The sequence below is a fragment of the Macaca nemestrina genome, chromosome 17 (genome assembly GCF_043159975.1).
Source record: "Macaca nemestrina isolate mMacNem1 chromosome 17, mMacNem.hap1, whole genome shotgun sequence".
Taxonomy (NCBI): domain Eukaryota; kingdom Metazoa; phylum Chordata; class Mammalia; order Primates; family Cercopithecidae; genus Macaca; species Macaca nemestrina.
In genome coordinates this window covers 10,462,072-10,471,793 of record NC_092141.1, presented here as the reverse complement: position 1 = coordinate 10,471,793, position 9,722 = coordinate 10,462,072, and the positions used below count along the sequence as shown (strand labels likewise).

The 9,722-nt window shown below is 42.3% G+C and overlaps 1 pseudogene; it reads right to left on the bottom strand.

Annotated features, from left to right (window-relative positions):
- Positions 1-5,561: 5,561 nt before the first annotated feature.
- Positions 5,562-6,376, bottom strand: LOC112425191 (ubiquitin-ribosomal protein eS31 fusion protein-like; annotated as a pseudogene).
- Between the last annotated feature and the right edge of the window lie 3,346 nt (positions 6,377-9,722).

The window sequence follows — 9,722 nt, the reverse complement described above, 5'->3', positions numbered from 1 at the left end:
AAAAATACAAAAAATTAGCCAGGCATGGTGGCAGGTGCCTGTAATCCCAGCTACTCAGGAGGCTGAGGTGGGAGAATAGCTTGAATCTGGGAGGCGGAGGTTGTGGTGAGCAGAGATCGCACCACTGCACTCCAGCCTGGGCAACAGAGCAAGACTCCGTCTCCAAAAAAAAAAAAAATCTTAAAGGGACTGTCAGTGAAGTAGTGCTGCCTTCCCTCAGCCAAGCCAGGTTCATTCATCAGGCTCTTCCTCCGTTAACTTTGGATGTTGCGTGCCGTTATGTCAAAACCTTTTGAGGAGAAGCAGGGCTAATTTTTGCCAACAGCAAAATCCCATTTACTTGTTCCTTCTATCTGGAATCCTAGAGGTCTTTTGCTTCCGTCATTTTCCAAACCCAAGTCCCCTCTATGAGCTGCCCCAAATTATAGGATAATTCAAATTATCCTTGAACAATTTTTTTCCTGAATATGTTAACTGGAGTCTATTTCTATTGTTTGCAACCAAAGAACCCTAACAGATTTAACTCATAATGGCAATCGTAACAGTGCCTGGTTGTTAGAAAGTTCTTCCTTATATCAAAACGAATTCTTCCTCCATGAGATTTTCAGCAGTTTATTCTGGGACCGTCTGCTAGAGCAGTGCTTTGTCAATAGTCTTCATAAGACAAACATTTGGACGTTTGAAGACAAAGTACTTTTCCTTAATTATCTCTTTTTAAAAACATAAATAATCATGATTTCTCAACAGTTACTTGTAGAACATAGTTTTCAAATCCAACAACATTCTGGGGTCCCTCCTCTGGACCCTTAAAATGTGATTCCCATTAGGAGCATATGAAGAGTGTAATGGGATCATTACTTCTTGCAGTCTCCTAACGTCATAAATGATCACTTTTTAGCATCAACATTATACATTGCTGGATTAGATTAAATGTATTATCAACTAAAACTCATTTTTTAAAACCCATTGCTGCTTCATCATATAAGCAACACATAATCTTTGCAGAAAATTAGAAAATCTAGGGACCAGCGCAGTGGCTCACACCCATAATCCCAGCACTTTGGGAGGCTGAGGCAGGTGGATCACCTGAGATCAGGAGTTCAAGGCCAGCCTGACCAACATGGTGAAACCCCGTCTCTACTAAAAATACAAAAATTAGCCAGGTATGGTGGTACACACCTGTAATCCCAGCTACTCAGGAGGCTGAGGCAAGAGAATCTCTTGAACCCAGGAGGCGGAGGTTGCAGTGAGCCAAGATTGTGCCACTGCACTCCAGCCTGGGCGACAGAGTGAGACTCCGTCTCAAAAAATAAAGAAAAGAAAAGAAAAGAAAATTAGAAAATCTAAATAAACAAAAGACAAATAGAAAACTCTTACCAACCTCCAACCTCCAATGATATTTACTATGAACATATTATTTTGAAATCTTCCAGACTATTTTCTATGCTTATTATATTGCATATATATGCTACACAATATTCTGTATTTTATATATATATATTCTATGCTTAATAATTCCAGTCTTTTCTACTGGAATTATAATATTCCAATGCATGTTTTATATTTCGCACCCCCTGGATAGACATTTGGGTTATTTATGGGTTTTGCATACTTTATGTCATTTTTGCTACTATAAACAATGCTTGGATAAACATTCTATACATATTTCTACATATACTTGTCTGATGACTTCTTAATAACTGAGAGATGGGCTTGCTAGGTCAAAAGATGTGTTTTCTTATGAAGCTTGTGATTATATTTATACCAAATTACCCTCCAGAAAGCAATTTAAACTCCCATCAACAGGTTATAAAAGGCTAAGACTCCTAGAATTTTCACATGAGATCTTGCCAACCCAGCTGCCCTTATGCTATAGCAATAATTGATTTTAAAATAAATGTAATACAGTGAATAATGCAAATACAGGTGACTCACAGCCCCAGTGACATCTTGGGTAACAACCTCTTGAGAGACCATAGAGCTCCCCAGATAAGGTACTGCCAAATTCCTAACCCACTGTGAAATAACAAATAGTTGTTTAAAGATGTTGTGCTTTGGCTGGGCACGGTGGTTCATGCCTATAATCGCAGCACTTTGGGAGGCCAAGGCGGATGGATCACTTGAGCCCAGGAGTTTAAGACTAGCCTGGCCAAAATAGTGAGATCCCATCTCTAAAAAATAAACATTCTTCTCCAGCCTGGGCGACAGAGCGAGACTCCGTCTAAAAAAATAAATAAATAAATAAATAAAAATAAACATTCTTTTTAAATTGACCAGGCGTGGTGGCATGCACCTGTGGTCCCAGCTGCTCGGAAGTCTGTGGTAGGAGGATGGCTTGAGCCCAGGAGGTCAAGGCTGCAGTGAGCCTTGATCGTGCCACTTCACTCCAGCCTGGGCAATGGAACAAGACCCTGTCTCCAAAAAAAAAAAAAAAGAGATACTTAAGTTTTGGAGTAATTTTTTGTGCAGCAACAAAAAACTAAAACAACATCTTCAGACTTTTTGTATTGGGTTGTTTTTCTTATTATTATTAATTTATAGAATTTTAAAAAATATTCTAGACACTAATCTTTTGTTAGCTATAAGGGACACAAGTATATTCTCTAAACTTTGGCTTGTCTTTTTACTTTATTTATGGTGTTTTTTAACATAATAAAGATTTAATATTTAATATAATCAAAATTACCAGCTTTTTTCCTTTATAGTTTATGCTCTTTGAAGCTGATTTCTGAAATCCTTCACTACCTTAGTGTAAAAAAGATAGTCTTCTAGGCCAGGCGTGGTGGCTCATACCTGTAATCCCAGCACTTTGGGAGGCTGAGGTGAGCGGCTCACCTGAGGTCAGGAGTTCAAGACCAGTCTGCCCAACATGGTGAAACCCCGTCTCTACTAAAAATACAAAAAAAAAAAAAAAAGCTGGCCGTGGTAGCAGGTGTCTATAATCCCAGCTACTTGGGAGCCTGATTGCCGGAGAATCGCTTGAACCTGGGAGGCAGAGGTTGCAGTGAGCCGAGATTGCGCCATCGCACTCCAGCCTGGGCAATAAGAGCGAAACTCCGTCTCAAAACAAAAAAGGTAGTCTTCTATGTTTTCCCTTAAAAGTTTTAAAAGTTATCTTTGTAGTTTACATTCTTTAATCAGCCTGGAAACAGTTGTTGAATTGATTTGGCCAAAACCCTTGTCTCTTTAATTGCTCCACACCCTGGAATTGTCATTCCTACGACCCACTAGTCATTCCTTTTCGTAGATCAGCATCTCAGCTCGATCTCTACATCTTGAGAATCCCTCATCCCCGTAGTCTCAGTACAAAGCAGTGTCTGCCTCTCACTCTGGAAGCTTTTCATTGCTGATACTCTTTCCCAGTCTCTCTTGCAGCAAGACGGTAAGACACATGACTTAGGATCTGTCAATCAAGACACATTCCTCTTGGACTGCGTTGTTTGTTTGTTTGTTATTGTTGTTGTCTTTTTTGGTTTGCTTGTTTTTTGAGATGGAATCTCGCTCTGTCACCCAGGCTGGAGTGCAGGGGCGTGATCTCGGCTCACTGCAATCTCCAACTCCTGGGTTCAAGCAATTCTTCTGCCTCAGCCTCCCTAGAAGGATTACTAGTAGGATTACAGCCTCCCTAGGGAGGATTACTAGTGGGATTACAGGCGCCCACCATAAAGCCTGGGTAATTTTTGTATTTTTAGTAGAGACAGGGTTTCACCATGTTGGGCAGGCTGGTCTTGAACTCCTGACCTCAAGTGATCCGCCCCCGTCCTTGGCTTCCCAAAGTGCTGGGATTACAGGCTTGAGCCACCGTATCCAGCGTCCTCTTGGGCTGTGAATGATGCAAAGTGATAACTGATGATGCAAAGAATCATGAGCGATTATGGAGCCGTGCTTTTCCAGCGTGGGTGCCCATTGCAGTCGTCTTTAAGTCTTGTTGCAGTGCAGGTTCCTGGGTTCCACCCAGAGTCTGATTCAGCATGTCAGGGAAGGGGCGTGAGAATGCGCATGTCTAAGACGCTTCCACGTGATGCTGAGGCTGTTGAGTGGAGGAATACCCTTAGAGTAGAGTAAGATCTTTGGTGACGATTGTGGCAGCGGCAAGACCAGGCTCCCAGGACAGCAGAGTTGCTGCTGTACCCAGAGTCAGTGGTGGAAGCTGGGTCAGTTGTGTGGTGGGATTTGGACCCAGTACCTCAGTTGAAAATGCAGAAATCACTGGTCTTCTGTGTCGCTCGCGCTGGGAGTTGGAGACTGGAGCTGTTCCTATTCGGCCATCTTGCTCCGCCCCCGTGTGGTGGGATTTGGGGCATTGTTTCTGGCTGGGTAGCTGCTGACAAGGGTCCTCCAGCCCTCCTGGCAATTCTGTGAGCTACCCCTGTAGTCTCTAAATAGATTCCCTTGCTGCTGAAATCAGCCGGTTCATTTCTGTTGCCTGCAACTAAGAATGCTGGCGGAATCAGGATCCAGTTTGTTGTCTTTTAAAACTTCCCTTGAAACCTAAACCATCCTTGAGTCTTCCCGACTTTTCTAGATTTGCATGGTTGTTTTGCATCCCTGGGATTTATGCCACTTAATTCATCTTTGGTACATGTCTGTTAAAATATATATGTTATTTTTTCTTATTTCAAGAATAATATATGCTTACTGCAAACATATTCGGAAAATAAAAGAAAACTCAAAGAAGCAAATTTAAAATTGCTTTTTAATCCCACCACCAGAGACAGTTGTTATGAAGAGTTATACTACTTTCATGTTTTTTAATACATATACATACATTTTTTATATATTTGAGATGATACTATACATATTGTTTTATGACTCCTCCTTTTTAAAATTCCAACTATGTAAGTAAATATTTTCCTCTGTCAAAATGTATTCCACAAGATGGTTTGCAATGGGGACATAGCTTCCGGCTTATGAAGTACTGTAATTTATTCAGCTAATCCCTGACATTTGACATGTGGGTTGATTCAAATGGGTCACTATTGTAAATAACACTGCCAACTTCTGATTCAAAAATGGCACATTTTGAATTGGTTAGCAATTCCTACTATAACCTCTCCAAATTCTCAAAACTTTCTTCATTCAACAAATATTTCTTGAATGTCTACCATGTGTCATGCACTGTTCTAATTGCTGAGGATAAAGAAATGAACAAAATAGAGAAAAACCCCTACTTTCATTGTAGCTTACAATGCAGTGGGGTGAACGGTCATAATACTATGTGCCAATAATATACATACAAACATACGATATGTTAATAATATACTAATAATAAAATAATAATGGTGACAGCTACCACTTATTAAATGTTTGCCATCTGCCAGATGTTACGCTAAGCCCTTTCTGTGCAGTTAATCCTGGGGCCCTATTATCATCTCTATTTTTCAGAAAAGACCACTGGTTCTTTAACTTGCTCCCACCCCCACTATTAATGCAGGCAGATCTGGTGCTGAATCAGTTGAATCTGACCTTTCCCCCAAAAACCTCTGATCTTAACCTGTGGCTGCAAGAAGATGCTGCATCATGGAGCGATAGAATCCCAGGTGAGCCTGTGTTTTGTTTTTTCAGTTCATGTCTTTTATTAACTCATACAGTGACTTGTCTTCTGGTTTGTTGAAGCAGTAAGTCAGACAACATTTGCCACAATAATGTCTGTCAAAGTGGCTTGCCGTAAACGCTCCAACACCACATTCATCAGAAGGGCACCCTCGACAAAGGCGACTAATTTTTTTTTTTTTTTTTTTTTTTTTTGAGACGGAGTCTCGCTCTGTCGCCCAGGCTGGAGTGCAGTGGCCGGATCTCAGCTCACTGCAGCTCCGCCTCCCGGGTTCACGCCATTCTCCTGCCTCAGCCTCCGGAGTAGCTGGGACTACAGGCGCCCGCCACCTCGCCCGGCTAGCTTTTTGTATTTTTTAGTAGAGATGGGGTTTCACCGTGTTAGCCAGGATGGTCTTGATCTCCTGACCTTGTGATCCGCCCGTCTCGGCCTCCCAAAGTGCTGGGATTACAGGCTTCAGCCACAGCGCCCGGCCAAGGCGACTAATTTTTCTGTTCTCATCCACCTTTTAATATTTCAGGACAGCCAGCTTAACCTTCTTTCTGTTGTGCTTATTCTTCTTAGGAGTGGGGTAAGACTTCTTCTTCCTTTTCTTAGCAGCACCACGAAGTCTCAATACAAAATGAAGAGTAGACTCTTTTTGAATATTGTAGTCAAAGTACGTCCATCTTCCAGTTGCTTGCCAGCAAAGATCGGTCTCTGCCGACCAGGAGGAATTCCTTCCTTAACCTGGATCTTGGCCTATACATTTTCTATTGTGTCCGAGGGTTCACCCTCGAGGGTGATGGTCTTCCCTGTAAGGGTTATCACGAAAATCTGCATTTTGGTGGCGGGTCCACCGCAGAGGGTGGATCGAAAAGGAAAGGAGAGCCTGTTTTAATGAAGGAAGTAGACCTCGATCCGTGCTTGTCAAACTTCACTTCAGCTGTGGACTAAGAAGGCACGGGACTATTCACAGGCAATTCGCCTTCTACCTGTTGACAAATATCAGATCGTATTTTGCGCATGAGTGAATTAAGAGAACAAAACCATCAAGAGATCTATAAAAAAAAATACAGAAAGAAAAAAATACATGATTGGGACACAGAGGAAGAACAAACCACTGGAAACCATCCATTGTCAGATCAATGGGAACATGTTAGGAAACTTTTCTGCCTAGGGCACAGAAAGACATGGCCTTTCTGAAACAAAAAATCATTAGGAGAAAACAAACTCAGATGAAAAGGCAGCAGGCTTAGATAAATGAAAGTGGCATTAAAAGGGTAATAAAGAAGGATTATAAGGAAACTAAAAACAAAAGCAGATTAAAATTCGTAATTCCCTCATAAAGGGTAGAGTTGATGCTGCCAAAAAAAAAAAAAAAAATACAATCAGACAATACCTTATATTGGTGAGGACCTGAGACAGCTGGAACTTTTCTTCTTTTTTTGAGATGGAGCTGTCGCCCAGGCTGGAGTGCAGTGGCACGATCTCGGCTCACTGCAAGCTCCACCTCCTGGGTTCACGCCTGCCTCAGCCTCCTGAGTAGCTGGGACTACAGGTGCCCGTCACCATGCCTGGCTAATTTTTTTGTATTTTTAGTAGAGACGGGGTTTCACTGTGTTAGCCGGGAGGGTGGAACTCTTGCACATTTGTTATGGGAAACAATTTGACAATATCCACTACAACTGAAAATGCACATATCCTATGACCATGCAATTCCACTCCCAGGCAGACACCCTAGGGCAGTGGGTCCAAATATTGTTGAATGTGAGCATCCCATGCTGATTGCTTTTTGTTTGTTTGTTTTGTTTTGTTTTTGTTTTTGTTATTTCCCCTGAGACAGTCTTACTCTGTCTCCCAGGCTGGAGTGCAATGGCATGATCTCAGTTCACTGCAACCTCTGCCTCCCGAGTTCAAGCGATTCTCCTACCTCAGCCTCCCGAGTAGCTGAGATTACAGGAACCAGCCATCGTGCCTGGCTAATTTTTGTATTTTTGTAGAGACAGGGTTTCACCCTGTTGACCAGACTGGTTTTGAACTCCTGACCCCAGGTGATCTGCCCGTCTCGCCTCGGCCTCCCAAAGTGCTGGGGTTACAGGCATGAGCCACTGCACACAGCCAGATTCCCTAGCTTTCTTCTTCTTCTTTTTTTTTATTATTATACTTTAAGTTCTGGAATACATGTGCAGAGCATGCAGGTTTGTTACATAGGTATACAAGCGCTATGGTGGTTTGCTGCACCCATCAAGCCATCATCTACATTAGGTATTTCTCCTAATGCTATCCCTCCCTAGCTCCCCATCCTTCAATAGGCCCCGGTGTGTGATGCTCCCCTCCCTGTGTCCATATGTTCCCATTGTTCAACTCTCACTTATGAGTGAGAACACACAGTGGTTAGTTTTCTGTTCTTGTATTAGTTCGCTGAGAATGATGGTTTCCAGCTTCATCCATGTCCCTGAAAAGGACATGAGCTCATCCTTTTTTATGGCTGCATAGTATTCCATGGTGTATATGTGCCACATTTTCTTTATCCAGTCTATCATTGATGGGCATTCAGGTTGGTTCCAAGTCTTTGCTATTGCGAACAGTACTGCAGTAAACATATGTGTGCATGTGTCTTTATAGTACGTGTGCATGTGTATATATGTGTGCATGTTTCTTTATAGTAGAATGATTTGTAATCCTTTGTGTATATACCCAGTAATGGGATTGCTGGGTCAAATGCTATTTCTGGTTCTAGATCCTTGAGGAATTACCTCACTGTCTTCCACAATGGTTGAACTAATTTACACTCCCACCAACAGTGTAAAAGTGTTCCTATTTCTCCACATCCTCTCCAGCATCTGTTGTTTCCTGACTTTTTAATGAACACCATTCTAACTGACGTGAGATGGCATCTCATTGTGGTTTTGATTTGTATTTATCTAATGATCAGTGATGATGAGCTTTGTTGCATATGTTTCTTGGCCGCATAAATGTCTTCTTTTGAGAAATGTCTGTTCATATCCTTCACCCAGTGTTTGATGGTTTTTGTTTGTTTTGGTTTTTGGTTTTTTTGAGACAGAGTTTCGCTCTTGTTGCCCAGGCTGGAGTACAACGGCGCGATCTTGGCTCACTGAAACCTCCACCTCCCAGGTTCAAGCAATTCTTCTGCCTCAGCCTCCTGAGTAGCTGGGATTACAGGCCGAGGCGGGTGGATCACCTGAGGTCGGAAGTTCAAGACCAGCCTGACCAATGTGGAGAAACCCCATCTCTACTAAAAATTAGCTGGGCGTGGTGGTGCACGCCTGTAATCTGAGTCCAGCCTGTTGTCCAGGCTGGAAAAAAAAAAAAAAGGAATTAACTGTACCCACGCATATCAATAAGGATGAGTCTCACAAACATAACTGGGGTGGGGGGCAGTTCACGGGACAGCATATACAAGTTGATGTTATTTACAGAAGGGGAAACTTTGCATAACTAAACATCACTAATCATCAGGGAAATGCAAGTCAAAAAACCACAATAAGATCCCATATCGCTCCAGTTAGGATGGCTATTATCAAAAAGACAAAAAATAACAAATGCCGATGAGGAGATAGAGAAAAGGGAATGTTTATGCACTTTTGGTGGGAATGTAAATTAGTACAGCTATTATGGAAAACAGTATGGAGGTTTCTCAAAAAGCTAAAAATGGAACTACCATATGATCCAGCAATCCCACTGCTGTGCATATATCCAAAAGAGAAGGCCAGGCGCGGTGGCTCACACCTGTAATCCCAGCACTTTGGGAGGCCGAGGTGGGTGAATCACCTGAGGTCAGGAGTTTGGGACCAGCCTGGCCAACACGGTGAAAATCTGTCTCTACTAAAAATACAAAAATTAGCTGGGCGTGGTGGCGGGCATCTGTAATCCCAGCTACTTGGGAGCTGAGGCAGGAGAATCACCTGAACCCGGTAGGTGGAGGTTGTAGTGATCTGAGACCGCATCACTGCACTCCAGCCTGGGTGCACAGAAAGACTCCGTCTCAATAATCAAACAAACAAACAAGGTATTGTATAAGGATACACAGGTCATATGTTTGTTCATATATATCAAGAAATGCAAGGGGATGATGAGCACAAAACTCAGGATAGTAATCACCAGAAAGGAAGAGAAGGCTTCTAAGATGCTAGAACTGTTTGATTTTTTAAGCTGATAATGGTAG